The 21,990-nt window shown below is 33.5% G+C and overlaps 1 protein-coding gene and 1 long non-coding RNA gene across 2 annotated transcripts in view; one reads left to right on the forward strand and one right to left on the reverse strand.

Annotated features, from left to right (window-relative positions):
• LOC125653998 (serine/threonine-protein phosphatase 6 regulatory ankyrin repeat subunit B-like) overlaps positions 1 to 21,990 on the forward strand; it is a 1,068,599-nt gene that overhangs the window by 931,978 nt on the left and 114,631 nt on the right. The gene's annotated exons all lie outside the window — the stretch shown is intronic.
• Positions 15,929 to 18,738, reverse strand: LOC125652808 (uncharacterized). Its single transcript, XR_008796422.1, has 3 exons — positions 18,515 to 18,738; positions 16,597 to 16,693; positions 15,929 to 16,274 (listed from the first exon to the last, which is right to left on the reverse strand). It is a non-coding gene; the product is annotated as an uncharacterized LOC125652808 (long non-coding RNA).

Raw genomic sequence — 21,990 nt, forward strand, 5'->3', positions numbered from 1 at the left:
AATATTACTAGCTGAAGATGATATAGACAACAGCATACATTCCATATACATGTATACAATCCTTTAAAAATGAAGAGAAACGGCATCAAACATGACTCGGGATCTTACTCGGATCAGGGTAAAACCAGGGACGGGAAAAGTCGGAGCGGCGTAGTACCGGAGTTTTAGTTGCAAATGGAAATTAAAGCAACGTTCTTCACGGGTTTTCAATATCGAACAGCGACGTCGAATAGACGTGAAGTAGGTCGATTTATGGTTTAAAAAAAAATTTAGTTGAAAAATGTTGAGGATTGGCTGAAGCAGCGTCAATATATGGTTAGAATTACGTTGAATCGTCGGAAACTTTTTCATCGAATGAAATATTAAATAAAGGAAAAATCATATGTATATCAATCTTGAATATGCTTCGCAGGTAGGTTAAGGCTTCCTATAGAATACCACAGTACACTTTGTGCCTTTACTTCTTTGAAATGGTTGCGGTAACTGGTGGTAGAGCGTTCGCTTTTCAACAGGGAGGTCGTGACTTTAAACCCCGCTCGTACCATGGCCGCATCAAACACAATACGTTAAAATAGGTAGTGCTTGCTTAAACGTTCGGCATTTAGAAAGTGAGAATCACGGGTATTTCGGATATGACCTAAAAACGGAGGTCCCGTGTTGCGACAGGCGTTGACATGATGAAGATTGATTGATTATTTCGTTTTACGTCCCGTCGAGAATTTTTCACTCATATTGAGGCATCACCAGCTGTACATGTAGGTGAAGTACCACAAATTTAGACTTATGCTTAGCGCTCAGGACCGGAGCAGTGAGGATTCGTTAACAAATCCTCCAGATAAGATCTGACAACAACACCGAACTCTGGCAGAGAACAAACCAAGCCTCAATAGAAGAGAAAATATTGAAGAGAAGATGGAGGTGGAGAGGGCACCACATAATGACATCTGAAGCCAAACCCTGTTCTGGAACCCCCAAGAAAAGCACAAGAGGGGTAGGGCGCAAGAAACACCTGGAGGAAAAATATGGAGGCCGACACCAAAAAGAATAGGAAAAATTGGAACGGACTGCACAGAATAGAGGAACGTGAAGAAATCTTGTCGGCATATGTACATGTACAGCCGAGATCAGTTCTTTCTCTCACAGAATGGACAGTTTGAGGCTTATATCCTACTTAAAACATTACATCTTTTGTTCTAAAAATGAACAGGCTCAGGTAAACCCATTGACAATGATGATTATGAATAAAGTTACTTTTGAATAGTCTGACAATATGACCAGTCTTGCGTAGAAGTCAGCGAAATTCAAATACAGCATGGAAATATGTCTTCCAAATTTAAGTTTTGATGCGATATGATAATGGCCAGTAGAATTTAAAAAAAATTGAATCTTAAAGTTGGTGCAGAGAATTCTGCTATGGGGAAATATCGTTTTCAGTGTTTCAGTGATTTTTTTCCCGATATCCGTGTTGATTCTTACTTGTAGGGAATTTAAAATTAAACTTGTATCTCTTTGACAAATCCTCTTAAGGGTCTGATCCATCCTCTGATACGTACAGGGCTCCGTATTTGCTCAGCACTTAATTTTGTATTCCATATAGGAGTTATGAGATTGATCACTGTTCGTTATATTCGTCTTTACACATGTGCAAAATTACGACTATATGACTATTTTTGTAGATTGAATAAATTGTAGATATTTCAATGTCAATTGTCGAAGCTTACGAAGTTACGTTTGGGATCAATTTTTGAGATAAAAGATAAGTAAATATCTGAGGTTTAAGTACAATTCTTGCACTTTAAGCAATGAGAAATTGTTTAGTTGTGTAAGTCATCACTCATGTCAATCCTTTTCCCCATTTTTTAAAAGAGTTGTAGATAAAAAAAATTAAAACTTAGCATAAACCCAAAAATTAAGTTATGTGTGGGGTTTTTAAAAAATGCTTTTGATTGATTGATTGATTGATTGAATAGTGTTTAACGTCCCTCTCGAAAATCTTTATTGCCATAGAGCAAGGAGGGATCCCCCTGTGACACGGGACCTCGGTCCCTACGGTCTCATCCGAAGGACTGCCCCATTTAGTCGCCTCTTTTGTGTTAAAATATTAATGTAGTGACATATGTTGAAAAAAAGCAATTCTAAAGGTAAATATATACAATATGTTTGAATAGTAATATACAATCCAGACAAGGATCCGGGTTAGAATAGGCCCTCAGTACCCCTTACTTGTCGTAAGAGGCGACTAAATGGGGCGGTTCTTCGGATGAGACCGCAAAAACCGACGTCCCGTGTCACAGCAGGTGTGGCACAATAAAGATCCCTCCCTGCTCAATGGCCATAAGCGCCGAGCATAGTCTTAAATTTTGCAACCCTTCTTCGGCAGTGTGAAATATTCTCGAGGGAGACGTTAAACAATATTCAATCAATCAATCAATCCAGACAAGGCGTTTACTCACCAGTGTTTATGCATGTATGTTTTGTACATGTATGTAGACATACATATGTAAATAATTGCGCTTTGATTTTTATAGAGACACAACATACATTTATGCATAAGTTTATGACTTTTGAGGATAGTTTTCAATTCTTTAAAAAAAAAATGAAAATAATTCTTAATCCCATCTGGTGCAAACCTACATAAAATCAACTCCCATCAGTACTTTCAGTACTTTGATTATTTTACAGGCCTATTTTTATATCACATGAATAAAACTGTAGAATATATCACTTGTGTCTTTAGTCTCTAAGATGATGTTTTATTTCAATGCTGATCAGGAAGTTTGAAATCCGATCGGATACGATGTTTTCTACTTGAACCCTTCACCGTCTCTTATGTTCATATCATGAGGTTTAGGATGATCAAAATACCCTTCGTTTCCATTATATAGGCTTATCGTATATTACATGAATAAAACTGTTAAATATAGTACTTGTATGTTATGAGACTTTAAGATGAAGTTTTATAATATTTTAATGCTGATCTGAAATTCTGAAATCCGATCGGATACGATGTTTTCTACTGAACATTTTTGTTGCTTTTTTTCTTTCATTTCTACTATTACTTGTGTTGTGCGTTATGGGTCTCTAAGGTGGAGCTCTATTTCACTGATAATCAGGAAATGTTAACGACGATCATTTCTCCGGCGCGTACAGTCATAGAAATGGGAAAAAAAAGAAGGAAAATGTGCAGTAGGAAACATCGCATCCGACAAGATTTCCGTAAACATCTCGATATTTCCTGATGAGCAGTAAAATAGAGCCCCATCTTTGAGATCTGAACACATACGACAAACATTTTAAGGTTTTTTTGGAATAAAATTATAAAAGTGCCCCAATAAAAGTAAAATAAATCAAAAGACCTTGCCATTTATTTCTCTGAGAGTGAAAAAAAGATTTCTTCTTCGATCGTTTTTTCCTAAACAAGAGATCATTATTTACCTTAGATTTGAAAATTTTACATGTAAGGGGGAGAGGGAAGGGGGGGGGGGGGCAAAGTGTAACGGATTCATCCATCCGAGGCCGAGAAGCAATATTAAGTCATGCTCCTCCGACTTCATGGATTTTTTCCCCATCAATACGTCACGGCGCTCTCGGCTTTATCCAATTTCCAACAGTCCTCCCCAATTTCTAGTACACCCCCGAGCTCAGTGCACCTCTGGAAGTGCACTCCACTGACCTCGAAAAGTGCACGCAGTTGACCCGTCCATCGGGGGGAGGGGGGGGGTGGGTGGGACGTCACCATTTGTCGGTGAAGGGTTGCAAAATTTAGGCCTATGCTAGGCTCTTATGTGCTTTAAGCATATGGAGCGCCATATTAACATAAACTCAAATAACTGAAGATATCTTCAATTATTTGAAGATATCATCAATTCATTTGATGCGCGCAACAATTGAATTAAAGATCTCTTCAAATAATTAATCATATCTTCAATTCTGAATTATTGCGCGCATTAATTGAATTGATGATAGCATTAATTCTTCAACTGAATTGATGCGCGCTTCAATTGAATTAATGATCTCTTCAAATGAATTAATGATATCAACAATTGAATTGATGCGCGCTACAATTCAATTGAAGAGAGCAATAATTGATATAATGCGCGCATTAAATCAATTGATGAGAGCAATAATTGAATTGATGCGCGTATTAATTTATTTGATGAGAGCAATAATTGATTTAATGCGCGCATTAATTCAATTATTGCTCTCTTCAATTAAATTAATGATATCTTTAATTCATTTGAAGAGAGCAATAACTCTTTTAGAGAGAGCAACTAATAATTAAAGATATCTTCAATTCAACATATCCACAATTGAATTAATGATATCTTTAATTGAATTGTTGCTCTCTTTAAAAGAATTGATGCGCACATTAATTCCTTATACAAAAGCATTGTAAATGATTTAAAGATATCTTCAATTGAATTAAAGAAATCATCAAATTATTTATACCGAGCTCTAAATTAATCATTGCGAGCAATATTTCTACTAAATTAATGCTCTCATCAAATGAATTGAAGAGAGCAATAATTGAATTAATGCGCGCATCAAATCGATTATTGCTCTCATTAATTGAATTAATGCGCGCATCAATTGAATTGAAGAGAGCAATAATTGAATTAATGCGCGCATTAAATCAATTATTGATCTCATTAATTCAATTGATGCGCGCATTAATTCAATTGATGAGAGCAATAATTGAATTGAAGCGCGCATTAATTCATTTGATGAGATCAATAATTGATTTAATGCGCGCATTAATTCAATTAAAGAGAGCAATAATTGAATTGATGATATCTTCAAATAATTAAAGGACACATCTCATTTTTTCAAAGTATACAATATTACATGCATTTTGTCTTCTTTATGCTTATAGTAATTAATTCTAATAGTTCGTTCGCCGAAATTTTGCGATAATTAACCACAATACAGACCTAAATCTAAGCCCCGATTTCAAAAAGTCAAGTTAATTAGGTAGGTAGTCACGTGGTACAGTGACGTCACATGCGACCTTCGGATTGTGAAAGTACTGCGAGATATTATTAAAAACTAAACTTTTAGGGGCCTAATTAATTTACCATGGGCAACATTTAAATCGATGTTGATAAATTGTCCGAGTTTTATATGTGTTCGCCACCAGTGCACACAAATAACGATGTAAATACCCAAATATAGCGAGTAAAGCGTGTATGAAATCGGCAAAATTGTGAGTAAATAATGTTTATATGGGTCGCTGTCTACAAACTGTTTGGGGATGTTATTCCTTTATACATCTGTAATTGGCGCTGTTTTTCTAAAATAAACAGTGTAATCATTATTTATTTTTGGATTAGACAAATTATGATACGTTAAATTGTTGACAACTAGGCCCTATGCCAAGCTATTGTCACGCGTGCATTTCGGAAAGAAAGAAAAAGACAACACACACACAAATCAATAAAAATATTCAAATTTAAAGTGGTAATCACATTATTTTATTTTGATAAAGCAATCTTATTACTATTTTTGAATTGTGATCTGCACGTCTTTAGGAAGTACGAAGTGGGAGCACGGCGTTATAGCCTACTGACGCACTCAAGATGCTACGAGTTCAATAAAGAAATAATTTTATAATTCAATTTAAAGTTAGGAAATACAATATTCTATTATTTGTATAATCAAAAGTTCAATTATTTTGTATCTTTATTTTTTGTTGTTGTAAATCTACCAGTTGGTAGAAGTTACATTGTATCGTCGATATATGTTGTTACAAGGTGAAGGTCAGTTGATCCGAGTGTGTATTGAATTTGAAGAGCAAAACAGAATGTATGCTATAGGCCTACCAGTGCTTATAGCTTCGATATATCCATTTTCTCGCAGTTTATCAGGGTCTCTGTCCAAGCTATGTTTGAAAAGGTGACTGGGTGTATTTTTTAAGGTAAAGTTCTTGTTCCAACAAAAAAATTATCCACGTCTTTTTTCTCGTACCTTCCTTCGAAAAATTGAAAAATACTCAGTCTAAATCCTTTCTACCGACAACTAGTACACCCGAGCACGGCAAAAAACATCTTAATGCATTATTATTTACAAGCCGTTAACGTGACAATTGGTTTTTTGTCGATTAAATCTAATCTGTTTATGAAATGGCTAATAGATGTTTTCAAACCCGAGGGTGCATATGACGTCACACAAAATGGCGCGTAAACTAGCGAAAGAAAATATGCATATCGCAAGATTTGAATTTCGTCGCTTTCAAACTCGAAAAGTACACAAAATATTTCATTTAAAACACATATAAAGTAGTTTTAGGCATAAAAAGAGTTAATTTTGATGAAAAAATGAAAAAGTTTAGAAACATGCGTTGTGTCCTTTAAGTATGGTTCCACGTAAAAATCAGACAGAGGGTGATAAGTCGACCGCCGGGGATTGAGCCGATACTTATATATATATATGGTAATATTCTTTATAGGAACTCATTCGGTGATATTATTTTTTTTGTATGATGCACCCTCACAGTGCTGTGTTACTAAAAATAGAACAGACCCATTTTCAATAAAAATGACCCATTAAACTGCCATATTTTCTTTCTAAATCTTTAAAGGACAAAGCATATACATTATCAAAGGATTGATATAAAACAAAGAAGGAAGCTACTATATACCCTTTTCTGTAGTCATGGTGAATAAATATTGCATGTTACCATGGTAACCATAGCTGTAGTTAGGCAAAGGAATTTTTCATAGAAAATCATTCCAATTTCTAGGATAATTTTTTCAAAACAGCAAACACTTTCAAAACAGTTTTATCAGTAAAACTATAAAGGACATACTATTAAATGATTTTAATTCAATATTTTTTTTTGAAAGTTTTAATTGTGTTGAAAAAAAGCTATTTGAAGATTTCGAAAAATGGCGGGAAAATTATATTTTTTCACATTTCAAATATTTCTATTTCTTGCGAATCAAGATAAAAAATACAATTTTCTGTAATTTTCCAGAAAAAACAACATTAATGCAATTTTGTCATTCTCCGGGTAACATGTTTAAATTTCCATTGTATCTATATAAGTCCATGAAACTATTGATGTTGGCAATTTGGGTCGGGATCGGGAGTCCGATTATTATCACGAACTCATTCATCATGTGGAGCACAGGGGCATCTTATCCGCTCTGTTCTCTATCATACATATATAAATACACAAGGGAAGAATCGAAAGTAGCACACGATTTGTAAACAAAGTCATAAAACACCTTACTTGAAAAAAGTTACACAAATCCTCGTATGCACTAATGCAAATGATGTCCTAGAACTTATCCAGACTCAAATATTCCAAACATTCCCAATGTAAATAGTTTTTATCCACATAAAATCCCAACTTGCTGCACAGCTTTGAACTCTTAGGCCAAGAAAAGATAACTCTACTTCAGACGACAACTTCCGGTTTTTGGTTATATTTATCAATTTTTGAAAAAAAAATATCTATCTTATTGTAAGCATGGAGTTGACATACTTTTATTGTAATTCAATTAGCGTAATTCATTGCACAATTGTTGGTAAACAGTCGGGTTTAATAAAAAAAAAAAAGGGGGGGGGGGATAAAATATAAGAAAAGAATTTGACTTTATATTACAACAAAAAAAAAAAAGAAGAAAAAAGTAATAATAATAATAATACAAAATAAATAAATAAAAATACTACTTTCTTTAATTTGTATAAATTTCAATATATTCATTTATATAAAATTTATATATAATAAGAATATATTGTTTTGAAATTAAATACTTATATGTAACTCCTGAAACTAGACAAGTATGCTCAGTCGGCTTTGTGATATTTTTATTATGCTACTAACTTGTAGGCCTATATCTTTTTCTATACTTATTTCTGGATTATATATATATATATATACATATATTCATTTCAAGTTCTTGTCCATATTTGAATTTTTTTATTCAATGTGAAGGAAAATTATTTTAATTGCTCATCTGTTTCTCACATGTTATGGTAATTAAATGAATGACCCAGTTATTATATATTCATACTAACCATATAATGGTATAATACCATTTAATTCGGGGGGTGGGGGTGGGGTGGGGGGCTGACAATTTTTAAAGTTAGATTATTCATTTATTCTCATGCCGTTAAAGGGCAAATTCTTCATTTCCACGATGATCAGAGACAGATTACTTATTTTTTCTTACTTTCAAAAAGGAAAATTACATAACTCAAAAACTCTTTATTTTGTGTGAAGGGGGGGGGGGGGGTAAAATAGCACCAGACAGGGACAGATTACAGTTGAGGACAGATGATTTATTTTTATAATTTTTGAAGACACGTTATACATTTCTAAAATCTGCTTTTCTTTTGTAATATAAAGTCAAGTTCCTTTCTCATATTTGGTTGTTGTTTCTTTTTCTTATTTGTTTTTTTTTTTTTTTTTTTTTTTTAATTTATTCATTTATTTTTTGTAATTCAAAGTTAAAGGAAAATCTATTGTATAATTGCCTATTATATTACAATATTTCTTTTCAGACACTGATTTACAAATTAACGCCTATTTACTTTATTAATCCTTGATTTTATGCTACTCAAATAAATAGATTCCAAATACCGGAAGTAGAGTTATCTGTTCTTGGCCTAAGAGTTCAAAACTGTGCAGCAAGCTGGGATTTTATGTGAATAAAAACTATTTACATTGGGAATATTTGAGTCTGGATAAGTTCTAGGACATCATTTGCATTAGTGCATACGAGGATTTGTGTAACTTTTTTCAAGTAAGGTGTTTTATGACTTTGTTTACAAATCGTGTGCTACTTTCGATTCTTCCCTTGTGTATTTATATATGTGTGATAGAGAACAGAGCGGATAAGATGCCCCTGTGTGCTGGTTTACATTTCCACATACATTTTTCTTTTCAAAACATGGTCAACACTTTGCAAATAGTACTATAGTACACGTGACGTCTACAAGTTGCAGGTTGGCCGTTGTTCGTGTGATGATACTGATAGAATAACAATGTAGACGTGTGTTGAGTCCCTATATGTCCGCCTGCACAATATGTCCGCCTGCACAATATGTCCGCCCAATTTTGGACAAAACTGTCCTGATATGTCCACCTGCACTAAATGTCCGCCCAATTTTTTGTCCAAACTGTCACTATATGTCCGCCTGCACAATATGTCCGCCTTCATTTGTTAAGAATGGTCACTATATGTCCGCCCATATTTTTCTTCATAAAACAATCGTCCAAACGAGTGAAATCTTTACCAATTTGTATTTTAAATGTTCTTTCTGTGTGTGTATATATATATTTATATAGGGGGTGCATAGAATCACCGAAATTACCGCTAATCACCGAAATTACCAAAGAAATGACCGAAATTACCAATGAAGGGGCCGAAATTACCTCAGTATATGTTCATCTATATACCATCTAGTCACACATCAAATTTCATGAAGATTGGTAACGATTTGAAGGAATTGTTTCCATAAAACCGATTATTGTGACGTGTGAATCTGAGTTACTTCCCTTTACCAATAGGTACTCAGTAAGCGAACTATGAATAGCCAGTAAGTTCCAAATGGCAATATAAAATTCAGGACAAATATTTTATTTTATCTATTTATCACACATTGTATCAATCAATACCATGAATATGATATATATAACATGGGAAATAACTCGTATAAATTTACGCTTCACATTAATCGGTTTAATGACCATAACTCCTTTAAATTGTTACCAATCTTCATGAAATTTGATGTGTGACTAGATAGTATATAGATAAACATACATTGAGGTAATTTCGGCCCCTTTATTGGTAATGTTGGTCATTGTTTTGGTAATTTCGGTGATTAGCGGTAATTTCGGTGATTCTATGTACCGATATATAGGCAATACTGCAAAAATATAATAATGATTTTAACATGAATAACGGAAGTTGGGAGGTCAAATATCAAAGTAAACTAACAGAAACTGTCTTTATTGACTTCGGTAATAATTGATAATCAGGTTCTGCTTGAGATGTCACGGACAGGTGTCAGGTATGGTGTGTAGACTACATAGTGCAGGTATGCCGGAAACGTGTCAAGAGATGAACTACTTAAAGGCCGAGGTTTTCAACCGGTCAACCAAGAGATGCCGCTCCGTACTCTTCTGTCATCTCACATCCCCCTACCCGTTATGTAAATTAATCATACCGCTTTTTAGCAAACAAGCCTTCCTAATTTACAGATCTGGTGTACTGAATTTATTTTGAAACTGTGTCGTACGTGTTTATTGTAACATTGGCGTGTAAAAGTGTGTGACGTATAGTCTCAATGCGATGGGTGTTTAGCTAATCAATAATACCTAATAAGATATGTTTTAACTGAATAATTCAACACATTTTAATAAGTATACGTTCATAGAATTGTTAAATTCCATATCAGCAAACCATTAAGAAAGCATATTTGATAATTTTGGTGAAGTTCCATAAGAAATTTAAATTTCGAAGCAAGAAAAAGAAAAAGCTGCTATTTTTTGTGGTATATCAGGGTTTGACATTTACTTTTTTGAGCACTAGACCAGTCGGGCTACTTCAAATGATTTTTACTAGACCTGACCTTGCATCTACCACAGGCACCTGAAGTATGGATATTACTACCCCCCCCCTTTTTTTCATAATTTTTTTTGGTGGCAATAATCAATAATTTCTCTGAAATGTATGAATTCCCAGTCTATCTCATCCCTCTTTCGATTCATGTAATCGTTTCACGCTTTTTGTAAGCTTTAAAGATTGGCCTTCTACCGGTATAATAAAATACACAAGGTAAGAAACAAAAATTTGTAAACAAACAGGGAGTCCCCGTTTCCGGGCACATTTTCCAAGTAATTACAGCGTTACCTAAGGAATTTTGACGAGCGGCAGGTCGGGGAGATGTCATACTACAAGTCTCTTCAACTCAAAACCCATCTCATCTCTTTTATTTGACACAATCTTGCGTGCATTGATCGGACAGGGCTTCATCTCTTCCACTGGCAGCCAAAAAGGAGGTCACAGAGTACGAATTTGTTGTACGCGCCGTGTGATTGGTTCGCAAAGACATTGCTTAGTCTCGGGATCATCCGAAGGGTCTCGGGATTATTCGTGGACCAATCACACGACACGTTATAAATTCGTACTCTGTGACCTCCTTTTTGGCTGCCAGTGGAAGAGATGAAGCCCTGTCCGATCAATGCACGCAAGATTGTGTCAAATAAAAGAGATGAGATGGGTTTTGAGTTGAAGAGACTTGTAGTATGACATCTCCCTGACCTGCCTCTCGTCAAAATTCCTTAGGTAACGCTGTAATTACTTGGAAAATGTGCCCGGAAACGGGGACCCCCTGTTTGTTTACAAATTTTTGTTTCTCACCTTGTGTATTTTATTATACCGGTAGAAGGCCAATCTTTAAAGCTTACAAAAAGCGTGAAACGATTACATGAATCGAAAGAGGGATGAGATAGACTGGGAATTCATACATTTCAGAGAAATTATTGCCACCAAAAAAAAAAATTATGAAAAGGGGGGGGGGGGTAGTAATATCCATACTTCAGGTGCCTGTGCATCTACTAGCCCTGACCAACTTTTCAGAAAGAAATTGATAGTTTCTCCATATTTAAATAAATGTACTTGATTCAAATGACAAACATTAACTTTGAACTAAAACGTATTTCATTGTCTCAAAAAAAAATCTTTAGTCTCCTCATTCAATTTGGTGCTATTTAATTCAAACATATTTTCCCTTTGCTTAAATTCTATATGGCACAGAAATTCTTTAGTCCAATTAGAATAAGATGCCCTGAAACGTTTTTTTTAAAAAGTTCTATTTCATAAGCCCTGCTTTGTTTCTTCCCAACCTTTTCTTTTCTTTTCCACTTGGGACATCTTTCCTTGAGGACGAGATCACGAGAAGTCGTATTTGAATATAGATGGAGACATTCCCACACACATGTTAACATCGAAAAATGGCTGTTTACGACGTAATTTATTAATTCCATAAGCACTTTTGCAAATCATTTTTTTAAAATTTGAAATGAATTCAATTTATATCTATTTATCTGAAACATAACTTTACACACATTAACATCGAGTAGATGTCGTAAAAGACCACTTCCGACCGCGACCAAACTAAAAATAGAGATTATGTCATCACGCGGTTCAACTCTTTAAAGTTATTACATAAATAACTTATTATTTTAGTTAAGAATAAGATATCTTATGGTTTTAAACTACAGTTTTTTGTTTATTTTTTCAACACGACCAGTCGGACTAGTAAATGGACATTTTACCCGACCGGACCTATTATTTAGTAGACTCGGTCGGTCGGACGTGCCTTAGTGTCAAACCCTGTATATCTACATTTGTATGTTACACAGTGCCTCATCCTTTAACGATACCTGCTGTTTCCTTCATTGAAATATATGACCATACATACTCGTATGAAGTTATAACTATGAGGATTGGTGATGTTCAATTCTAAAAATACAAAAGGTACTAGCTGACTTGAAGATTGTCATTTCATGTTATTTTTCCCCAAATCTCTACTCTTGGGAATCTCCATTCACCTCCAATTTCTCCTGATTTTGTATTGCTTTCGGACTATTCGAAATTCGTAACATTATGATTCTTATTCCATGTGGCTACAGTTGATATACGGACAGAAAGTCACAGGACAAAACGTCACTGGACAAAAAGTCACAAAATCGGTAGGAAAAGTCACAAAAATGACTTAGCAAATGAGACCCCATATATACCTTTAAGTTAACAATAACAGGTGGTACCCAAATAATCACTAAAGCTGTTGTTCAGACACCAGACATTTCTTACAGTGAATGGGAGGTAGAAGGGAATACATATCATCATTCTTATTGGTGTTTTATTTTGCCACATTTAGCACTTTCAGTTCATTATTAGATAATAAGAAAGGAAAAATCATTAACTTGTTTATATAGCAATTATTATATGACAGTTCACTTACTTCTTGTTTTGACAATAATCTGGAGTGAAAGGAAGCCAACCATAATTCTGCCATCAGATTTTGTTTTGACAATCATTAATATGTAGTTTAATAAACCAAATAATCACAAAGCTTATTTTTGTTTTATGTCAATAAAAAATCTCTCTTTTTAAAAATGTAATTGATATTTTACAATGAATATGATAAAAGGAATAACAATTTTATAATAATTATTATCAAAATCTAAAGGTTGAAATTAATATAGATTCTCATAGAAAATATAAATTTTGCACATATTTTTTTTTAACCTTTACAACAACAAAAACAAAACCCCAGATATGTTTCAAATATATATCAAAATCAATATTTTTTGTCTTATTTTCTTATAAAATTGTGACTTTTTGTCCTGTGACATTTTGTCCTAGTTTCATAAAATTTCTTTTTGTGACTTTTTGTCCTTGACTTTTTGTCCTTGACTTTTTGTCTGTGACTTTTTGTCCTGTGACACTCTGTCCTACATTCTAAGGGTAGCAGGAGTTATGGTGATTATAAAATTGTTCCTAAAAAAACCAAACAAAAACAACTACGAAAAACTTATCAAAAGCAATTACCCGTTTTGAGGGCTACTTAAGTGCTTGTCTCAGAGAAAAACAGGCAAAATCAGAAAAATATTCCAGAAGGGGGTCAAAACTTTTCAACAATAATAATATTTTTTAATGCATGGTCTAAAGTGAGTCAATCGCGAGACCAAAATATAGGTCAAGTTCATTCTATTTATAGTAACACGAGCAAACTGCATTTCGGTCAATCCCTACAAGAAAATGGTCTAAAATTACCGATTTTTTGTGATAAATTGAAACATTACTCCTCCTGATGCATTCATATAAATTCATAATCTGAATTAAGCAGTTCCACAATTTTCACCAGACAAGGACGTATAGGAGTATATTCTGGGGTTTTTGTCTTTTATTTGGTCTTATCTAATTTTACTTTACAACTGTTAAAATATTAACGGAATTAAGCATCATATTGAAAAAAAAGCATAAGAATATCAAATCCATTAAGTTTATATTTCAAATCCATAGTTAGAAACATTGAAAGCGGGGGAAACCCCAAACTGGAATAATCCGTCTTTGATGGCTTCATCAGTAATCGATAATCAGGCGTGTATGGAGGTGTCACCGACAGGTGTGCGTTGGGGTGTGTATACTACACAGGGCAGGTACTCCGGAAATATGTCAAGCGGCGGATTACTTTGAGGATGCCGCATCGTACCCCTTACCCTTCCGTTTACAATCATATAGATTTCTCAACATATTAATCAATTATAAATCTAATTGTAATATCGCAAATTTCTCAAACAATTCGTCTTCTTAATTTACAAATCAAGTGTACACAATTTACGGAATTCACTTTGGTGTATTTATCATGATATTAGTGCGTTTACGAGTGCACGACATATAAACAGATTGGCTGGGTGTGTAATTTATAATACCATTTACCGGTACATATATAGCATTCATTTTATGTACAACTGTTACACATGATACTATGATATATGCTTTATCTACTGGCTAAGAAATACTTATTTGTATCACATTAAAAACTGTTAATTATTCTGGATTTGGGTTATATCAATTCCAAAAATATCGGAGCATGTGTTGGGGTCGTTTCATTATTGGTATTACTGTACTTGCATTTTAAATTATAGTAATACAAATAAAGAAACTGGATCGAAAATATCCACAGCCTCAAGTTATTCACGAACACCTAAGAGTAATTGCACACAAAAATCGCTTGAGGTTTGCCTTTTTAAGAAGAATTATGAAGGTCTTAATTTACTTGACAATCTGTCATATCAGTTAATAGTATGTCTAGTAATGTTATCGTTATTCATGATTTATTTTACAGGCAATTATGTGCGTTCTTTCTAATATTTGATTATATTATTAATACCTTTGCTCTCTGAAATCAAGCGCGGGTACTCTTCGTCACGTGCTTTTAAAATGTCGGACTTATTAGCCAATGGAATCACACTAGCTTTTGTCAGGGAACGCCCACCGATAGGCTACGAGGATTTACTGATAGGTCGGACCAAAACAAAGTCGGACTATAACAAAGTCGGACCATAACAAACTCGGACTACAAAAAGTCGGACCATAACAAACTCGGACCATAACAAACTCGGACTATACTTATAATTGTGAATGTAAATTGAAATTAACAAATTAACTCATTTAATTTTTCTTCTCTTTTACATTTGGGCGATATCATGAATTTGAAAGTGATAGATTTACCTGTAGATGTGACATTTACAGGATCCAGCGAGTTGAAGGGGGGTGTGGGGGGGATGAAATTTCACAATTTTTCTGTTGGGGGACTTGTAAGTTTACTCTACTTGGAATTTATTTTGCCAAAGTTGAGCAGAAAAAAAGCAACGGTTTCAATATAGAATTCTGAACACAATTTTAGCTTCAAACTCATACTTATTCTAAATCGAAATTATGTACATTCTGCCAGAAACTATTGAACATTTGTTTTAGGGATTTGCTAGTGTTCAGCATTTCTTCAGAGAATTTGAAGGTTATTCAAATATCAATAACAAAAAATAATTTTATGAAATTCAGAAACATAAACATATTGCATATAAAAATGATGAAAAAGATATATACATATTCAGTAGCTTCTTATGAACATTATGTACAAGTTTCTTTGCAGAATGTATTTACTGTATGTATATAAAAAGAAATAAATATAAAATTCAAAGGTTTTCTATTAGAATCTATATACTTGCACCCCCACAGTGTGAGACCCCCCCCCCCCCCCCATTGGAAAATGAACCTGGATTCGCCCTTGTGATTGATTGTTTATACGATTGATGAAAAAATAGATTATTATATGCCTTAACTATTATTTACTAGATTACTATATGCGTAAATGATGTTTTAGAATGAGAAATGGCCAACATATGTTTTCAAAATAAATATTTTATTTTCCATGGTATAAAGAAAAGTGTGATATTATACAAGACAGTCATAGAGATAAAAAGATATCAGGTTTTCAATCAAGCACATCACAGTATTATACACAAAGTTCAGAGAGTAACACAATGAAATTCAATGTATTGGAATATCACACACTCGGACACATCAGGGATTATCAGTCAGTTTGGTCCATAGATTCCTCCACACTCCCGAAAAAGCTGCGATACTGTCAGGAATTGCTGCCACTCATACCACCCAGGATGATAGAAACGTCAAACTCCCCGTATTGTGGTGTTGTGTCCAAAGACTATATGAGTTGAATCCCTTGGACCACTGTAGGAAAGGAATATATATATATATATATGTGTGTGTGTGTGTGTGTGTGTGTGTGTGTGTGTGTGTGTGTGTGTGTGTGATAGTACCATCATGTAAAATCAGCACTCGAACCGTATATCAGATTACCACCACTCCTCCACCCCCTTAAAAACACTATATGGTATGTATACAAGATTTATCAATAAGTATATAAAAAAGATATGATATATGATGTGGATTTTAGCATGTAATATTCTCTATAGATAACTCAAATATTTTGCGCATATTGCACGTTTTATTTCATACGACTTAATATTACCCAAAGTTTTGAATTCCATACCTGATTGTTTCTTCTTGGCTTCCCTTGCATCTCGTGCAGGTGAAGTGAATTGTAACATCTGACCTGATCATCTCTCTGTACGCACGCACAGAAATTCCTATAATATAAATTAAAGTATTATTTCATGAATTAGCTCTACGAATGATTGATTTTGAAATAGTTATTCAATTTCAATTAACATAATACGATTACGGCAAGGTATGACATTCAATGTGGACTCCGTAGATTTGTGACGTTTTGAACGCCAAATTATCATTGTGACACATAGCTATATGCATTCGACACTATCGTAACTTTGACAATAAACTGCATGTCGTGTTAAAATTTTGTTCAAAAACCTATTTCTAAAATCGTTTTAATTTAACAACGACCATTAACTTAATATAACCAAAAAACTATATTAACAGGCATTATAGAATTGTGACACATAATCTAACTAGCATAACCGCAATGAATAATCCACATAGCAAACACCTATGCTACAATATTAATCGTTTCTTAAGTATATCACTTATCCAAATATCAATTCAAATTTTGAAAAAAATAATTCAGAATTATTTCAAATATCCAAATGTACCTACATAATGTATCATGGACATGGTCTATTTTCCTAACGTTAAGGCTTATAGATGACATCACAATCTTAATAACTTATATTATCAAAATCACCATCTTAGTTATTCTTAAAATTTTTATGTTTGTATCATTAGTTTTAAGAAAGCTATCAACATTTTGGTAAAGTATTTGCGACACTGTCGTTACCTTTGTACATTTTATATTTACGTAAATATTAGAATATCCAAGCTAATAGATTCAATAATTCGTATTTTAATGACGGGTATTGATATCGAATGGATAGATTGTAAAACTGTCGTCAAAATGATATGCAACTTTCGAATAATAAAGTGTTTTCATTCACATAAAACAGCGTAAATGCTACCATAATGCTATGTAATACGTTTTTCAAGACACCCATTCAACAGTGCACGACGTCAATACATATACAATAAATAAATGCAATAGTAGCAACTATTTTATCTATTAATTCACTTTACTCAATGTGTATGATTTTGATAGAGAAATGCTTATTACAGAATTTTTAAAACAAAAATTTGAAATTTGATGGTAACAAATGAATATAAATTACACAATTAAAGCAAAGGAACGTTTATACTTCTCAGAGTCTCAACAATTCATTATTTTAATATGTTAATATACAAAACACATGCGCTATCTTTTCTTGAAACTGAATAGTTTTCATGTACCTTTATTACCAAATTAATTATGTTTAAATTGACACACATGTATAGGCCCGACGGGCTGGGTGTAAATTTTAATTGTATATTGGTTTAAAGATTATGTATGATTGCAGTTACATATTTTATATATTATTTATTATATGCTATAGACAGTTTTGCAATAAAGCATATGTTCCAATGAAAGAGAAAACATATATCTGTTTAATCTCTTCTCTTTACATTGTGTCGAAAGTTCAAAAGAGCAATGGAAATGGAATTCACAATTTTCATGGAGTGTATTACTCTATACTGTTACTTCAATAACTTGTGTAGCAAACCAAAGGATTACATAAAATATTTTAATATAAGCAATTATTAGCGTAAATCGTTAGAAAAAATAAGTAGTAAGTATTTGTCTAAATCAACTATGATACATAATGATAAATTTCTGCAATATTTAATGTATTTAATGTTCCTGTGAATAAAATAGCATTAGAACTGGCTACTACATAATCAAAATTTTGATGAATCAAATTGTTTCATACAAACTTGTTTTCTATGGATGAAATTTATCTTTCATTCAAAACCTAGCGCTTCTAAAGACCTATGAATTTGCTTATAAACATGTGAAGATATACATGTGTAAATAACTTATTTAATATAAAAATATATACACTCACCGGTATCGCATATTCTGTGTTGCCAGTGGTTGCAGCAATCGTTTTTCCAGACCAAGGTTAAGTTCTTTAAGGATCATTATCTGCTCATTATTAAATTGACCGAGTTATATTCTATTTATCGGTAGTCCGACTTTGTAATAGTCCGACTTTGTTTTGGTCCGACTTTGTAATAGTCCGACTTTGTTGTAGTCCGACTTTGTTTTGGTCCGACTTATCTGACAGCGGCTACGAGTGGGATTTGTTTTTTTACGATCACTTTGCTGACCCCCGCGGTGACCTACCTGTCGGTTAAAGATGAAACTACTATTGTAAGTATTTTTACTTTTTCATTTCAAATGTTTATAGATGAAAGTTGGATCAAAAAGAGTTCTATAGCCATAAATACCCCCAAAGAATCCCAATTCAAAAAATTAACTCAAACTAACTTGAATTGACGAAAAGACTGAGAATTCTGCATTTTTTGAAATAATAACCAGTGAATGTACAGTACATGTATTGTCTCAATGTGGAATAATAACCAGTGAATGTACAGTACATGTATTATCTCAATGTGAAAATTTAAGGTATTTAATGAACAACGAAAGGATAATAAACAGTTTTGAATGATTTAAATCAACATAAATGTTTATTGTTAGATACGATGAAAGTAAAGAAAATCACAGATTTACAAACAGGTGGATAAGGTGATTTCAATACCCCCCCCCCCCCCCCCCCCCACAAACTTTACGTTTCGTATGTTGAAAGGGATGATGTGTTAGAGAGAAAGCAAAAGAGATGACCATGATTTCCATAGATATACCCTCCTAAATCCGCTACCGGATATACATGTATAATTTCGATTAAGAAACAAATTATATTCACTGAATCTTTTGTCTTATATTTCTTTTGAAATTGACATTGCTTTCAGCATACAATAAATACATGTTTGTTGCAAAGTAGTTCACTTCGGTTTTCTGCATATTCATTACCAAATATATGGAGCGTCATCGAGGTCAAAGGGTACATTGGCTGTTCTGTTTAACGTAACAAATGGATCAACTATATGATATTTAGAACTTGAAATTCTAGTTTATGTTTTAAAAAATCCAAAAAACATATAAACAATAAAATGTCTTTTTGTTGTTGTTTCATCGAGTGAGGAAGGTAGCAATCATTGCAGAAAGCATTTGCATAACCCGCTTACGCGTGTTATGTGGTTTTTTTTTTTGCAATGCTTGCTACCCTTATCATCCAATGAAACAAAAGAAAAGCATTTCATTGTTTAAGTGCATATAGATATTATCGGTGATAATGTATTCGTAAAAGCGCAGGCACACGGGAATTACAAAAAAGCTAAACCAAAGTTTGAACAGGGAAAAGTTGTAAAAACCAAACATAACTCGTTTACGTATGAAAACTCGAATATAGCGAAATTACGGCTATAGCGAAGTAAAATTGATTTCCCCGGCAAATTCTTTATATATTCTATAGGGTTACTTTCAGGCTTATTCCTTCCCCGCCAGACAGGTGTGTGTCACTCCAGTGAATACAGCTTGGTATTGTGTAGGTTAGAAATTAGAGTAGGGTTACTTTCAGGCTTATTCCTCCCCCGCCAGACGGGTGTGTCCAGTGAATACAGCTTGGTATTGTGTAGGTTAGAAATTAGAGTAGGGTTACTTTCAGGCTTATTCCTCTCCCGCCAGACGGGTGTGTCCAGTGAATACAGCTTGATATTGTGTAGGTTAGAAATTAGAGTAGGGTTACTTTCAGGCTTATTCCTTCCCCGCCAGACGGGTGTGTCCAGTGAATACAGCTTGATATTGTGTAGGTTAGAAATTAGAGTAGGGTTACTTTCAGGCTTATTCCTCCCCCGCCAGACGGGTGTGTCCAGTGAATACAGCTTGATATTGTGTAGGTTAGAAATTAGAGTAGGGTTACTTTTCGGATATATTCTTTCTTTACCCACCAAACCAAAGTGTCTATAAGCAGTGGTTATCATGGTTATAGCTTGATGAATCAGAGATACACACTACATTTACAACAAATCATTCATTCTTCATAACAATGCACTGTTGATGACACGTGTTTTACGCGAAGTTTCTGCATATTTACATCAAATTTCTGCGTATCTGCGCCAAGTTTCTGTATGCATACAAACTACTGATATACATATGATTTATCATTGGTTTCGGTATTTTAGGAGTTTATATTTATTTTGTTATGAATTGTCGAAGATGTTTTGAAATTTTAATGCTTCCGATAGTGTGAAATTGTTTTGCTGTTGCTAATATCTTCATTCAGTCTCCCTGCAACCCTGTTGTTGCACTATTTCCTGTCTTTTGAATAATTTCCTTTGTTTCAAATTACATCAAAGGTTTTAACTGAAGTACGGTTTTTAGAGTGGTGAAGGATGTTGGTATTTAAGCAACATTACGAAAACAATATATTGTAATCATTTTCATATATCTCTATATACAGGATTTGTTAGTGAATATTTTGATATCTAAAGGCTGCAATTTTTGCTTTATTGATTGAATAAGATTTTGGGATCAAACGTCAAGGTAGCATAACAGAAAAACTATGTACCTGGTAGATACTTTCGGCTCGATGATATTTCACATATAGCTTCATTATAAGGGGAGCACTTATCTCGATTGATTTTGGGGTCAAAAGGTTTACGGTCACTAGGGAACTTCATGGGAAAAACAACATTGTTAGGTGAAGCCCCACTTTAAGAATATTCACTTGTTTCAACAATATGTCTGGTAAAATAAGATTTAAAATAAATGAAAGAAACTTGTGTGTAACGCGAGAGATGCAAAATGTTTGGTATCTACTTTTACCTCTATAATCCTAGCATGTGTGTTATATGTGTACAGTAAAACTCGAATATAGCGAAATTACGGCTATAGCGAAGTAAAATTGATTTCCCCGGCAAATTCTTTATATATTCTATATTAAAATCTGAGTCTATAATGAACACGGATATAGCGAATTTACGGGCATAACGAAGTAGATTTCTATTCCCCTTGAATTAAAAATAAACGTAAAAATCACCTTTTATAACGAATTTGTTTCATTTTAAACTCGTTGTGATTTTTAACAATCGCTTTCCATTGCCTTAAAGGACCTACATTTATTACGAAATTTTTGTTTGTATTTTTTTCGAAAGAGATTTTTAATACAAAACAATAATTACACATACGTTTAGCAGATATATTGTTGGTATTGTTTACTTTCTCGTTAATTAAAATTGAAGTTAGATTGCATTTATTTTATCGTACACTCCTTTATTTGTGTAAAGCAACAAGTAAATGACAACTGCGATAGACTGTTTGTATGTATTGCACATAATTTTGTTGACATTTTTCTTTCGACATGTTCTTGGGTGACTTAATAATCCATCAAGAAAATTTATCATATATAAATCAGTGTGTATAGTTCTTGTATAAAATATTTCTTCTCGAAAATACGTAAGCTTAATTTCTCTTAGAGAC

This window comes from Ostrea edulis, chromosome 7 (genome assembly GCF_947568905.1).
Source record: "Ostrea edulis chromosome 7, xbOstEdul1.1, whole genome shotgun sequence".
In the NCBI taxonomy this organism is placed as follows: Eukaryota; Metazoa; Mollusca; class Bivalvia; order Ostreida; family Ostreidae; genus Ostrea; species Ostrea edulis.